The sequence below is a fragment of the Canis lupus genome, chromosome 5 (assembly GCF_003254725.2).
Source record: "Canis lupus dingo isolate Sandy chromosome 5, ASM325472v2, whole genome shotgun sequence".
NCBI lineage: Eukaryota > Metazoa > Chordata > Mammalia > Carnivora > Canidae > Canis > Canis lupus.
In genome coordinates, this window is record NC_064247.1 from 20,967,867 (window position 1) to 20,982,644 (window position 14,778).

At 40.7% G+C, this 14,778-nt stretch overlaps 1 protein-coding gene across 6 annotated transcripts in view; it reads right to left on the reverse strand.

The window, feature by feature from the left end:
• BCO2 (beta-carotene oxygenase 2) overlaps nucleotides 1-14,778 on the reverse strand; it is a 54,356-nt gene that overhangs the window by 29,272 nt on the left and 10,306 nt on the right. The gene's annotated exons all lie outside the window — the stretch shown is intronic.

Consider the following 14,778-nt stretch of genomic DNA (forward strand, 5'->3'; position numbering starts at 1 on the left):
ATTTATATTTTAAAATAGTGTTGGATTCTATTTGTTAATAAAATATTTGTCTTGTATTAACACTATATATATTTTTTCATGGATATTCAGAAATAATATAAATAATAGTTTTCTGTACTATGTATCATGTATAGTCAAAATTGCACTTGTTTCATTAAAAAAGGTGGAAAGTTTCCCTTCATTTCCAATTCTCTGAAATAATGTATAGAGAACATCAGGAGTATTTGATATTTGAAGGTTTGGTAGCATTTCTCTGTGAAGAAATCTGGGCCTTGTGCTTTTTTTGAGAGGTGGATACTTAATACATATCTCTTCTTTCCTCTGTAGAAATTGTGTTCACATCTGCTATCTCTATCAATTGTGGTATCTGTGCTTTCCCAGGAAACCATCCGTTTCACAAGGTCCTCAAATGTATTTGCTGAGAGGTGTGCAGTCTCCTGTACATTCTTATGTTTCGATGGTTTCCTTTCCTCCTGCCATTTCTTGTTTTGCACATTTGTGCTTCTGTCCTTTTTCTTCTTGATTGTATTAGCTAGTAGTTTCTCTGTTTGGGTAATTTTCTTCCAAAAACATTATAAAGAAAATAATTTCAATAATTATTGCTATTATAATCTAAGTATCTCTAAAACCACAATACAAAAAAAAATTTAAAAAAATAAAATAAAACCACAACACAGAGTCCCAAACACAATACTCTGGGTATAACAGCAGACACTCAAGTTTCTTCATTTAAGAAACTTCATATTTTTTTCTTTCCTACTTATTTTTTTTGTTACCACCTCATAGTATTGACTCACACTGAGCTGTCAACCAAAACGCTTAAGTAATTTTTAACACATTATGCTGTTACATTCTGAATTACTTGTGCTTGTGAAATCTCTCTTCATCTCATCTACCTTTAAAAATATTCAACTTGTTAGATTCCATCTCATAAAATCCTTCTAGATCCTATCATTCCATGTATCCATTTACTCAAACCAGCCAACTTTTCTTGAGCCCCCACTACTCTGCCAGGCTTGTGCCAAGACGAGTGCTTACAGGCACATAACTATGTCATAAAGTTGTTCTCTGAGACAACAGAAAGGTGTTAACTAATACTATCTGTGCACAGAAGGAGCAACAGAATGGAAGGATGTGGGGATCGCGAAAGGGTCTAGAGGAGAGAAGACTCTGATTCCCTAAGGATGTTTGCCAACTAAAGATGGGGGAGGGGTACTCTAGGGAGAGGTGGTGACAAAGAGAAAGAAAGAAAAAGAGAGAGAGAGAGAGAGAGAGAGAGAGAGAGAAAGAAAGAAAGAAAGAAAGAAAGAAAGAAAGAAAGAAAGAAAGAAAGAAAGAAAGAAAGGGAATTGAAGGCATGTGGTGATCCTGGAGAAACATCCAGTTAACAAATCCGTATGTGGGCAGCTGTCAGTGGCTGGTGATGGTGGAGAAATCAGTCAGCGCAAGATCTATCCACACTTAGAGCTCAAAGACTTCTTTTTTTAAAAAGATTTTATTCATTTATTCATGAGTACACACAGAGAGACAGAGAGAGAGAGACAGAGAGAGAGAGAGAGAGAGAGAGGCAGAGACACAGGCAGAGGGGAAGCAGGCTCCATGCAGGGAGCCCGATGTGGAACGTGATCCCTGGACTCCAGGATCATGCCCTGGGCCAAGGGCAGGCACCAAACCACTGAGCCACCCAGGGATCCCCAAGCTCAGACTTTTAACAGCAATGTATGCAGTTTTGAAACAGGAAGAATGAAATAGGCAGATGTGCATTTTAGAAAGGTCACTTGGGACACACAGTAGAATGCAGGACAGAATGAGGAGCATCCAGATTCGGAGAAACCAATAAGGAGACCACGCAACAATTCAAGTGAGAGATTATGAGAACCTGAACTGACATAGTATAATTAGAAAAGGACAAATTCCAGAAACAAGTGAGATGACTGATAGGATAAAAGCAGCGACAAAAACACAAAGTACAGTCATACCTGAGAGATAGAGATACTTCCACTGAGATGGAGAACATGTGAAGAGCACAGAGTTCCATTTTGAACAAGAGTCAAGCTATTTGAAGCCATCAGAGTAAAGATGTTCTACAGCCCATTGGCAAAGTTACAGGTGCTAGAGCACAAGAGATGGGGACTGGGTGGGAGCTGCATGTGTGAGAGTATCTGTGTGTGACAGGCACAGGCAAGGTGCAAACAAGACAGTAACTACCACGTACTGAGTGCTTAACTAAGCATGTTACCACATCCTTTCCTATATATATAAATCTATAACATATTTTAACTCATATATAAACATAAAATATTATTTTAATATTTATCTCACACATGCATTAATCCTGTGAATAGATATTATTACCATTTTAAGGATGTAGAAACCAATGTACAGACTAAAAACACGCCAGGGTAACAGGGCTGGTAAGTGGCAGGAAAGGGATTTGAATTCAGTGCTGACCCCAAATCGTGGGATCTTACAACACCCCAAAAATTAAGGTGAACTATAAAAAGTAATTTGGCAGGAAAGGGAGTGGGGAGAGAAGGCACTGAAGGGAAAGAAGAAAATGAAAATGTACTGACTGCCAATTCTTGTTAGCCACTGACTGAGGTACTTTTTATGCATTGTCTCCTTTAATTCTCATGCCCAATCACTAAAATCTGTATTATTAGCCCCATTTCTCATGGGAAAACTTGCTCAAGACCACAGCACTGATAAATGGCAAAATGGGATCTGAATCCACTCCATCTACTCCAAAGAATGTATTATTTCTACTATATCAAAGAAAGCATATAATGAGAGAAGAGGAATACTCAGGGCAGAGGCTGGTATGTATCAATATCAAAGGCACAAGTGAAGTGAGATGAAGAACAAAAAATTTATTTTAGAATGAGAAATCTGATGGGTAGAAAAAAAATCAGGAGAGGACACCTGGGTGGCACAGTTGGTTAAGCGTCTGCCTTTGGCTCAGGTCCTGATCTTAGGATCCTGGGATCAAGTACCAGGTCAGGCTTCTTGCTCAGCAGAGTCTGCTTCTCCTTTCCCCTGTGCCCTTCCCCTCCCCACACTCGTGCTCTCTCTCAAATAAATAAGTCTTTAAAAAAAAAGGGGGGGGGGGCAGCCTGGGTGGCTCAGTGGTTTAGTGCCGCCTTCAGCCCAGGGCATGATCCTGGAGACCCAGGATCGAGTCCCACGTCGGGCTCCCTGCATGAAGCCTGCTTGTCCCTCTGCTGTGTCTCTGCCTCTCTCTCTGTCTCTCGTGAATAAATAAATAAAATCTTTAAAAAATAATAAAAGAAAAGAAAAAAGAATCAGGAGAAACTGGTCTGGAGGAGTTCAGGGATGAGAGAATTTTAAGACAGGCAGTCGATAATGTTAAACACTATTGAAAAGTCAGGCTAAGGATTGGAAACCTCATTTCATTTAATAATTACATAGGCTTGGTGACCTTTTTGAGAACAGATACTGTAGAGTGGTGTGTTAGTCAGAGGGCCGTGAACCAAGAAGACATGAGGAAGCAGGTAAACAGAGGCAGTGAGGGAGGAGAATGGATATTAGCTGAAGGGGAAGGTACAACAGCCAACGAAGGTGTTTTAGCGTGAGAGAGCATCTGGAGGCTGAGATGAGGAGTTGGTGAAGGAGAAACAGACACAAAGGAGGGTGTGAATGATGTGGCAAGGTTTCAGAGGAGAAGACAAGGGCCATTTGCTCCTCTGATCATGAGAAGGCAGGAAGAGGCACTTTTGTGGAGAAGTTTGGGAAGAGGGTAGTGGACAAAGCTCAATCAAGTCTGATGGCCCTCTTCACTATGAAGTAGGCTTTACTGTGCCTGTGACATTGAGAGGGACAGACGGAGTAAAGGAGGCTTCAGGAAGGGATGCTCTGAGAAGCTGGGAAGAACAGTGAATGCTAACCATGCCCGGCAACACCAGATTCAGCTGGGGCTGCCAAACATGCTGCTGTTCTTGAACCTGCCAGCGGGTTATGTGGTCTCCCCTGGAACTGCTGGGCAGGCCTGCACTGAGGGAAGACGGGATGGGTACATCCAGGACTGGCAGTGGTCAGAGGGGATGTGGGGATCCCCAAGTAGAGGAAGCATGGACAGTGGTGAGAGTGGGTTTGAAGTAACAGACGGTGGGATCTGTACCAGGGACAAGTCAGAGGAGCATTGATAAACAGAGGACAGAGAAGACAGAGGAGGGGAGACCCTGAGGAGATTGAAATTACGTGGGGGACAAGCAGACTCTGCTAAGCACAGAGCCTGACACAGGGGTCGATCTCATGACCCTGAAATCATTGACCTGAGCCAGAATCAAGAGTTGGATGCCTAACCCACTGAGCCACCCAAGTGTCTCAACACTGAAAACAAGTTTGATGGGAATGAAGGAGTAGGGACACTGGAGTGCTGAACGGAGAGCTGAGTCTCAGAGTTCAAGATATCAAGGGCAGGACGATTCTGTGGCATAAGTTCCATGATGTAGATGTAGCCTTGTCGTTGTGGCACAGAGGGGAGAGTCACTGCAGTGGGGATGGGAGGTCCTGAAGTCAGTCCAGGACAGTGGTAGGTATGAAAATGCTAAGCATAGTTCCCATTCCACCCAAATTCATGTCATTTTAAAAACTCATAAGCATGGAATCATTGATATCATTGCTTAAATCACTGATGAAATCAGTGAAATATTTTTGATTGAAAAAGGGCTCTTAATTGAAGAAGACTGTCACTACTATGTCTACATGTTGACAGAGACTCCTGAATGGCATCTCACAAAGGGACCAACACTCATGACTGAGTGGGGCTACTCTCATCCATAGGTTGGGGTCCCCCGGCTTTAGTTCTCCACCGGCCCAGGAAGTCTGATCAGGGGGGCCAATCACTAAACCAAACCTCTACTTTGACCTGAAGGCATATGTACCTCATATGCAAGGGGAAGGCTAGATCCTGTCTTCTGTAAATGCCTACTGCCGGCTCTGAAAAAATGGACCAGCCACATTACCACTTCCCCCACAAAGATGTTTATCTTTAAAGAGGCATGTAAAAAAAAGGGGGGGGGGCATGTAGTACAAGCCTAGGCCATGAGCAGCCCTGCTGCTTAGTTTTAAAATTTATTAGAGCTACTTTTGCAGCAGATGAAAGACCATATGCTTTTGCAAGAGACTGTTACTCTCTCAGGGTTGGACTAGTTGTTTTATTTTTCTCTTCCTCCTCCCTCTTCTTTTTGCCTTATAATCTTTTTCAAATTATAACTTGCATGGAATCAAGATATGGAAATAGAAAAAAGCTCAACTCTGCTGATTAGAGCCAGGGGGATCCACAGGCCAGCTCATTCACCTTCTTTTTCTCTGCCTCCAAACCACCTATCATCCAGCCATAAAAATAATGGTCATTCAGATTTCATAGCAACATGGGTTAAAAGGCATGAAATTTTTTAAATAAGGGCAAAAAAATCAACTACTATCCAAGATATAAAGAACCCACACAGCTCAATAGTAAAAATAATTAATTAATTAATAATAACAATTCAATTAAAAAATGGAGAGATCCGAGTAGATGTTTTCCCAAAGAAGACATTCAGATGTCCCAGAGGCACATGAAAAGATACTCAAAATCACTAATCATGATGGAAATGAAAATCAAAAAAAAAAAAAAAAAAAGAAAAGAAAATCAAAACCACAATGAAATAGCACCTCACAGTTAGGATGGGTAATATCAAAGAAATGACAAGTGGCAAGTGTTGGTGAGCTGTTGAGAAAAGAGAACCCTCATGTACTGTTAGTGGGAATGTAAATGGTGCATCCACTGTGGAAAACAGTATGGAGGTTCCTCAAAAATTAAAAACAGAATTACCGTATGATCCAGTAATTCTACTTCTGGGTATTTATCTGAAGAAAATAAAACACTAGCCTCAAAAGATATCTGCATCCCCTCATTCATTGTAACATGATTTACAATAGCAAAGATACAAAAACAATCTGTGCATCAGTGGGTAAACCCATAAAGAAGATAAAGTACATATATATATATACAATGGAATATTATTCCATCATAAAAAAGAAGGATATCCACCATTTGTGACAATATGGTAAAGGCATTTTGCTAAATAAAAAAAAAAAAAATCAGGTGTTAAAAGACAAATACCACCTGATCTCATTAATACAAAGAATCTTTAAAAACAAAACAAAAAACAAAAAAACCCAAGTTCATAGAACAAGACAGGTGGTTGCAAGAGATGAGGAGGAGGGGTAAGTTAGGTGAAATGGGTGAAGGAAGTCGAAAAGTACAAAAATAAGTAATGGGAATGTAATATACAGCATGGTGACTATAGTCAATAATCTATATTGCATATTTAAAATTACTAAAAGAAAAAAACCTTAAAAGTCTTCATAACAAGTAAACACTATGTGTGGACAGATGTTAACTAGACTTACTCTGATGATCATTTGCAACACATACAAATATCAAATCATTACGTTGTACACCTGAAACTGTTATGTTAATTATACTTCAATAAAAAAATTCTACACACAATATGATTATAATTATTTAAAACCAATCTATAGAAATGGGGTAAAGCCTAGCAGGAAATACACCAAAGTGCTACCAGGATATGGTCCACATTCCCCCCAACCACCATCTCCGCTCTGTTCGATAATTTTTTTTAATAATAAATTTATTTATTATTGGTGTTCAATTTGCCAACATACAGAATACCACCCAGCGCTCATCCCGTCAAGGGCCCCCCTCAGTGCCTGTCACCCATTCACCCCCACCCCTAGTTCGTCTCCCAGAGCTAGGAGTCTTCATATTCTGTCTCCCTTTCTGACGTTTCCTACCCATTTCTTCTCCCTTCCCTTCTATTTCCTTTCACTATTATTTATATTCCCCAAATGAATGAGACAATATAATGTTTGTCCTTCTCCGACTTATTTCACTCAGCATAATACCCTCCAGTTCCATCCACGTTGAAGCAAATGGTGGGTATTTGTCATTTCTTTTTCTTTTTTTCTTTTTTTTATTTTTTTGTATTTGTCATTTCTAATGCCTGAGTAATATTCATTGTATACATAAACCACATCTTCTTTATCCATTCATCTTTCGTTGGACACCGAGGCTCCTTCCACAGTTTGGCTATTGTGGACATTGCTGCTATAAACATCGGGGTGCAGGTGTCCCGGCGTTTCATTGCCTCTGTATCTTTGGGGTAAATCCCCAGCAGTGCAGTTGCTGGGTCATAGTGCAGGTCTATTTTTAACTCTTTGAGGAACCTCCACGGTTTTCCAAAGGGGCTGCACCAGTTCACATTCCCACCAACAGTATAAGAGGGGTTCCCTTTTCTCCGCATCCTCTCCAACATTTGTGGTTTTCTGCCTTATTAATTTTCCCCATTCTCACTGGTGTGAGGTGGTATCTCATTGTGGTTTTGAATTGGATTTCCCTGATGGCAAGTGATGCAGAGCATTTTCTCATGTGCGTGTTGGCCATGTCTATGTCTTCCTCGGTGAGATTTCTGTTCATGTCTTTTGCCCATTTCATAATTGGATCGTTTGTTTCTTTGCTGTTGAGTTTAATAAGTTCTTTATAGATCTTGGAAACTAGCCCTTTATCTGATATGTCATTTGCAAATATCTTCTCCCATTCTGTAGGTTGTCTTTGAGTTTTGTTGACTGTATCCTTTGCTGTGCAAAAGCTTCTTATCTTGATGAAGTCACAATAGTTCATTTTTGCTTTTGTTTCTTTTGCCCTCATGGATGTATCTTGCAAGAAGTTACTGTGGCCGAGTTCAAAAACGGTGTTGCCTGTGTTCTCCTCCAGGATTTTGATGGAATCTTGTCTCACATTTAGATCTTTCATCCATTTTGAGTTTATTTTGTGTATGGTGAAAGAGAGTGGTCTAGTTTCATTCTTCTGCATGTGGCTGTCCAATTTTCCCAGCACCATTTATTGAAGAGACTGTCTTTCTTCCAGTGGATAGTCTTTCCTCCTTTATCGAATATTAGTTGACCATAAAGTTGAGGGTCCACTTCTGGATTCTCTATTCTGTTCCATTGATCTATGTGTCTGTTTTTGTGCCAGTACCACACTGTCTTGATGACCACAGCTTTGTAGTACCACCTGAAATCTGGCATTGTGATGCCCCCAGCTATGGTTTTCTTTTTTAAAATTCCCCTGGCTATTCGGGGTCTTTTCTGATTCCACACAAATCTTAAAATAATTTGTTCCAACTCTCTGAAGAAAGTCCATGCTATTTTGATAGGGATTGCATTAAACGTGTACATTGCCCTGGGTAACATTGACATTTTCACAATATTAATTCTGCCAATCCATGAGCATGGAATATTTTTCCATCTCTTTGTGTCTTCCTCAATTTCTTTCAGAAGTGTTCTATAGTTTTGAGGGTATAGATCCTTTACCTCTTTGGTTAGGTTTATTCCTAGGTATCTTATGCTTTTGGGTGCAATTGTAAATGGGATTGACTCCTTAATTCCTCTTTCTTCAGTCTCATTGTTAGTGTATAGAAATGCCACTGATTTCTGGGCATTGATTTTGTATCCTGCCACGCTACCAAATTGCTGTATGAGTTCTAGCAATCTTGGGGTGGAGGCTTTTGGGTTTTCTATGTCGAGTATCATGTCATCGGCGAAGAGGGAGAGTTTGACTTCTTCTTTGCCAATTTGAATGCCTTTAATGTCTTTTTGTTGCCTGATTGCTGAGGCTAGGACTTCTAGTACTATGTTGAATAGCAGTGGTGAGAGTGGACATCCCTGTCTTATTCCTGATCGTAGGGGAAAGGCTCCCAGTGCTTTCCCATTGAGAATTATATTTGCTGTGGGTTTTTCGTAGATGGCTTTTAAGATGTTGAGGAATGTTCCCTCTATCCCTCCACTCTGAAGAGTTTTGATCAGGAATGGATGCTGTTATGTAAAGTTTTGTTGGCATTTATCCTACAAAAATAGAATATTTTAGTATGAATTTGCTGAATAAGACCATGGACTCTGTTTTTATACTATGGCCTGATTTTAAAGGTCCAAAACAAATTGTTTTTAAAAGTTTGCCCTTGTGCTAAAGTGCCAGTGTATGTATAATTGATCTGGTTGTAAACTATATTTCAAAGTAAATCCTAGTGTAATAAGTTTTATATAACTAAAGGTTTTAAGCTGCTAAAACACTTCCTATTTTTAAGAGATGTGAGATGCAGTATGGGACTAATTTTTCTTTCTTAAGCCCAAAGATTAAACTATTAAAGGTCCCTCCAACCGTAAAGATTCATTCTGGCTTTCAATAATTTTTGTAATCTATAATACGAATATAGTTTAGTGTATGATGTCAGTATATATTTTGTTACTAGTCCAAGTGCAACCCAGGGGACCATTAATGCAAAAGATGTAATTTCTTGCATAATATCTTGAAACGTGTTTTACCTAAATATAAATTTATCCAACATTAACTTACAAATCTGTATGGGAGACTCAATTTAAAAATTATTAAGTGCCCTATTCTAATTTGGTGGCTTTTTGACATTTTAAAGCAGAATGGCCAAATTGTATTTCCCCAGTTAAACGTAGATTGAGGTGATATTGCTCAAGTCAAATAATGCTATCCTAAAGTTTACATAGTACTTCATGTACATTTGTGAATTTCAAGCATGAAATTAAAAAATAAAATTGCCTCTTCCCCCCTCCCAAAAAAAAAAAAAAAAGGAATGGATGCTGTATTTTGTCAAATGCTTTCTCTGCATCTATTGAGAGGATCATATGGTTCTGGGTTTTTCTCTTGCTGATATGATGAATCACATTGATTGTTTTATGAGTGTTGAACCAGCCTTGTGTCCTGGGAATAAATCCTACTTGGTCATGGTGAATAATTTTCTTAATGTACTATTGTATCCTAGTGGCTAGTATCTTGTTGAGAATATTTGCATCCATGTTCATCAGGGATATTGGTCTATAATTCTCCTTTTTGGTGGGGTCTTTGTCTGGTTTTGGAATTAAGGTGTTGATGGCCTCATAGAACGAATCTGGAAGTACTCCATCTCTTTCTATCTTTCCAAACGCTTTAGTAGAATAGGTATGGTTTCTTCTTTAAACATTTGATAGAATTCCCCTGGGAAGCCATCTGGTCCTGGACTTTTGTGTCTTGGGAGGTTTTTGATGACTGCTTCAATTTCCTCCCTGGTTATTGGCCTGTTCATGTTTTCCATTTCTTCCTGTTCCAGTTTTGGTAATTTGTGGCTTTCCAGAAATGCGTCCATTTCTTCTAGATTGCCTAATTTATTGGCGTATAGCTGTTCATAATATGTTTTTAAAATCGTTTGTATTTCCTTGGTGTTAGTAGTGATCTCTCCTTTCTCATTCATGATTTTATTAATTTGAGTCTTCTCTCTCTTTTTAATAAGGCTGGCTAATGGCTTATCTATCTTATTAATTCTTTCAAAGAACCAACTCCTGGGTTCGTTGATCTGTTCCTCAGTTCTTCTGGTCTAGATTTCGTTGAGTTCTGCTTGAATCTTTATTAACTCTCTTCTTCTGCTGGGTGTAGGATCTATTCGCTGTTTTTTCTCTAGCTCTTTAGGTGAAAGGTTAGCTTTTGTATTTGAGTTCTTTCCAGTTTTTGGATGCTTGTATTGTTCCTTCCAGTTTTTGGATGCTTGTATTGCGATGTATTTCCCCCTTAGGACTGCTTTTGCTGCATCCCAAAGATTTTGAACAGTTGTATCTTCATTCTCATTAGTTTCCATGAATCTTTTTAATTCTTCCTTAATTTCCTGGTTGACCCTTTCATCTTTTAGCAGGATGGTCCTTAACCTCCACGTAGTTGAGGTCCTTCCAAACTTCTTGTTGTGATTTAGTTCTAATTTCAAAGCATTATGGTCTGAGAATACGCAGGGGACAATCCCAATTTTTGGTATTGGTTCAAACCTGATTTGTGACCCAGTATGTGGTCTATTCTGGAGAAAGTTCCATGTGCACTTGAGAAGAATGTGTATTCAGTTGAGTTTAGATGTAAAGTTCTGTAGATATCTGTGAAATCCATCTGGTCCAGTGTATCATTTAAAGCTCTCGTTTCTTTGGAGATGTTGTGTTTAGAAGACCTATCGAGTGTAGAAAGCGCTAGATTGAAGTCACCAAGTATAAGTGTATTACTATCTAAGTATGTCTTAATTTTGGTTATTAATTGATATATTTGGCAGCTTCCACATTCGGGGCTTATATATTGATGATTGTTAAGTCCTCCTGTTGGATAGATCCTTTAAGTATGATATAGTGTCCCTCTTCATCTCTCACTACAGTCTTCGGGGTAAATTTTAGTTTATCTGATATAAGGATGGCTACCCGCGCTTTCTTTTGAGGACCATTTGAATGGTAAATGGTTCTCCAACCTTTTATTTTCAGGCTGTAGGTGTCCTTCTGTCTAAAATGAGTCTCTTGTAGACAGCAAATAGATGGGTCCTGCTTTTTTATCCAGTCTGAAACCCTGCGCCTTTTGATGGGGTCATTAAGACCATTCACGTTCAGAGTTACTATTGAAAGATATGAGTTTAGTGTCATCATGATATCTATTCAGTCCCTGTTTTTGTGGATTGTTCCGTTGGACTTCTTCATAAAGGGGAATTTTGAGAGTCCCCCTTAAAATTTCTTGCAGAGCTGGTTTGGAGGTCACATATTCTTTTAGTTGCTGCCTGTCTTGGAAGCTCTTTATCTCTCCTTCCATTTTGAATGAGAGCCTTGCTGGATAAAGTATTCTTGATTGCATGTTTTCCTCATTTAGGACCCTGAATATATCCTGCCAGCCCTTTCTGGCCTGCCAGGTCTCTGTGGAGAGGTCTGCTGTTACCCTAATACTCCTCCCCATAAAAGTCAGGGATTTCTTGTCTCTTGCTGCTTTATCTTTGGAATTTGCAAGCTTAACTATTAAATGTTGAGGTGTTGAACGGTTTTTATTGATTTTAGGGAGGATCTATTTCCTGGACCTGAATGCCTGTTTCCCTTCCCAGATTAGGAAAGTTTTCAGCTATGATTTGTTCAAATACATATTCTGGACCTCTGTCCCTTTCAGCGCCCTCAGGAACCCCAATTAAACGTAGGTTTTTCTTCCTCAGGCTGTCATTTATTTCCCTTAATCTATCCTCATGGTCCTTTCACTGTTTGTCTCTTTTTTCCTCAGTTTCCCTCTTTGCCATCAACTTGTCTTCTATATCACTCACTCGTTCTTCCACCTCGTTAGCCCTCGTTGTTAGGACTTCTAGTTTGGATTGCATCTCATTCAATTGATTTTTAATTTCTGCCTGATTAGATCTAAATTCTGCAGTCATAAAGTCCCTTGAGTCCTTTATGCTTTTTTCTAGAGCCACCAGGAGCTTTATAATAGTGCTTCTGAATTGGCTTTCTGACATTGAATTGTAATCCAGATTTTGTAACTCTGTGGGAGAGAGGACTGTTTCTGATTCTTTCTTTTGAGGTGAGGTTTTCCTTCTAGTCATTTTGCTCAGTGCAGAGTGGCCAAAAACAAGTTGCATTGGGAAAAGGAGAAAAAGAGAGAAGAGAAAGAAGGAAAGAAAAGAAAAAAGAAGAAAAAAAAGAGAAGAAAAAGAGGAAAAAAATAAAGAAAGGAAAATAAAGGGGTGGGGGAAGCAAACAGAAATCAAAAACCAAAAAAAAAAAAAAAAAAAAAAAAATCCCCCAAAAACCCAAGGGGGAATATCCTCTGATTCTGTATAGTGTAAGTCCCTTGACTTCCCCTGGAACTTTCCAGTGCTGCTTGGTCAATAATTTGTTTTTCCCCCTTCCGTCTAGCTGGTCTTCTGGGGGGAGGGGCCTGTTGTGATTTTCAGGTGTTAGGACTTGGGGGAGTTTCTCTGCCCCCTGCCTGGTGCAGGGCTCAGTAAGTGATGTTTATCCTGTTTATCAGGTGAGGCCACTGTGAGGCTCAGTGGGGGTTGTTTACCCTGTGAGGCCCCAGGAGGAACAATCACAGTGGCAGCGGCCAGCCCTGGAGCCCTGGATTCAGCTCCCACAGTAGCTACAGAGCTCTCAGTCTGCAGGGGCCTGGATGCTCTGGGGGAGGGGCCGCTGATCTGCTCAGCTTGGGGCAGGAGGGTCCTTGCTGTCCTGTGCCCTCCGGGCCTCTGCCTGTCCCGGGGGGAGGCCAGATCCTGGGCTGTGTCCCTGGTGTCCTGTGCTCCCAGCCCTGCACTGTTGGATTTGCGCTCCTGGCCGCGCAGCCCCTTATCTGCGGAGCCGCAGCCTGAGCCCCTCCGAGCTGCTCCCGGGTCCAGCCGTGCCGCGGGCTGAAGCCCTTTAGGGAGCTCGGCGCACTCTCCCCAGGGCACAGGTGTCTGTTAGTGTCCCAGGGAGCCTGAGGGCATCCCCGCCCCTCCTGGGGTCCTGCTCTAACTCCCTGACAGCGCCTTTCCTCCGGGAAGATTGGTGGAAGCCCCTGCTTCTCCGGGAAGATTGGTGAAGCCCCTGCTTCTCCAGGATGGTGCTTTCCTGTCCTGGGGGCACTCGCCCTGGCCTTAGCCCAGCTCCTCACGGGGCCCCTCCCCCTTGGATGCCTTTTGTTTCATTTCTCCACCCCCCCCCCCCCCCGTCTTTCTACCTAGATAGAAGCGTTAACTCTTCTCACTGTAGCATTCCAGCTGTTCTCTCTTTAAATCTTAGGCCGAATTTGTAGATTTTCAGGATGATTTGAAGGTTATCTAGGTAATTTGGTGGGGACAGGTGACTTGGGGACCCTACTCTTCCGCCATCTTGCCCCTCCCCCATTCTTCTATATTTCAAAAAGTTTTATATAAGTAAAAACTTTTATAACGGAAAAAAGTTTCTGGGATCCCTGGGTGGCACAGTGGTTAAACGCCTGCCTTTGGCCCAGGGCGTGATCCTGGAGACCCGGGATCGAATCCCACGTCAGGCTCCCGGTGCATGGAGCCTGCTTCTCCCTCTGCCTATGTCTCTGCCTCTCTCTCTCTCTGTGTGTGACTATCATAAATAAATAAAAAAAAAAAAGAAAAAAAAGTTTCTAATATTCGAAAATGTTTAAAGGGACACTTAATTGGCTCAGTGGTTGAGCATCTGCCTTTGGCTCAGGTTGTGATCCCCAGGTCCTGGATTCGAGTCCTGCATCAGGCTCCTTGTGGGGAGCCTGCTTCTCCCTCTGCCTGTGTCTCTGCCTCTCTGTATGTCACTCATGAATAAATAAAATCTTTTTTTTAAAAAGTTTAAGGCAAAGAAGATTCCTTCCTTACCATAGGGGTTTCTTTAATCATTTCATGTCCCTACTAAACAGAGTAATAATATACTAAAGAATCACTGGTGTTTTTCATTTATTTATATGTATTTTTTGAGAGCTATTTAAGAACAGGCCAAAAAAAAAAAAAAAGAACAGGTCACTGTCCTAGATACTGGGGATATAGGGTGAAGAAGAAAAAACTTTCTGCCCTCATGGAATTTATATTCTAGTGGAAGAACACGGCCAATAAAACAACAAATAAACAACAACAACAAATACTAGGCATTGACAGTGCTATGCATAGAATTAAAATAGGTAACACCATTTTTAAAAAAGATTTTATTCATCTAGTTGGGGGGAGGGGCACATGAGCAAGGGGAGGAGCCGAGGAAAGGGACAAACAGACCCTGAGCCAAGTGCCAAGCCCATCACTGGGCTCCATCACATGACCCTGAGATCATGACTGAACCGAAGCCAAGAAACCAAGAGTCAGGCACTCAACCAACTAAGCTACACAGACACCCTAATAGGTAATATAATTAATAATAGCATTTTTAGATTGG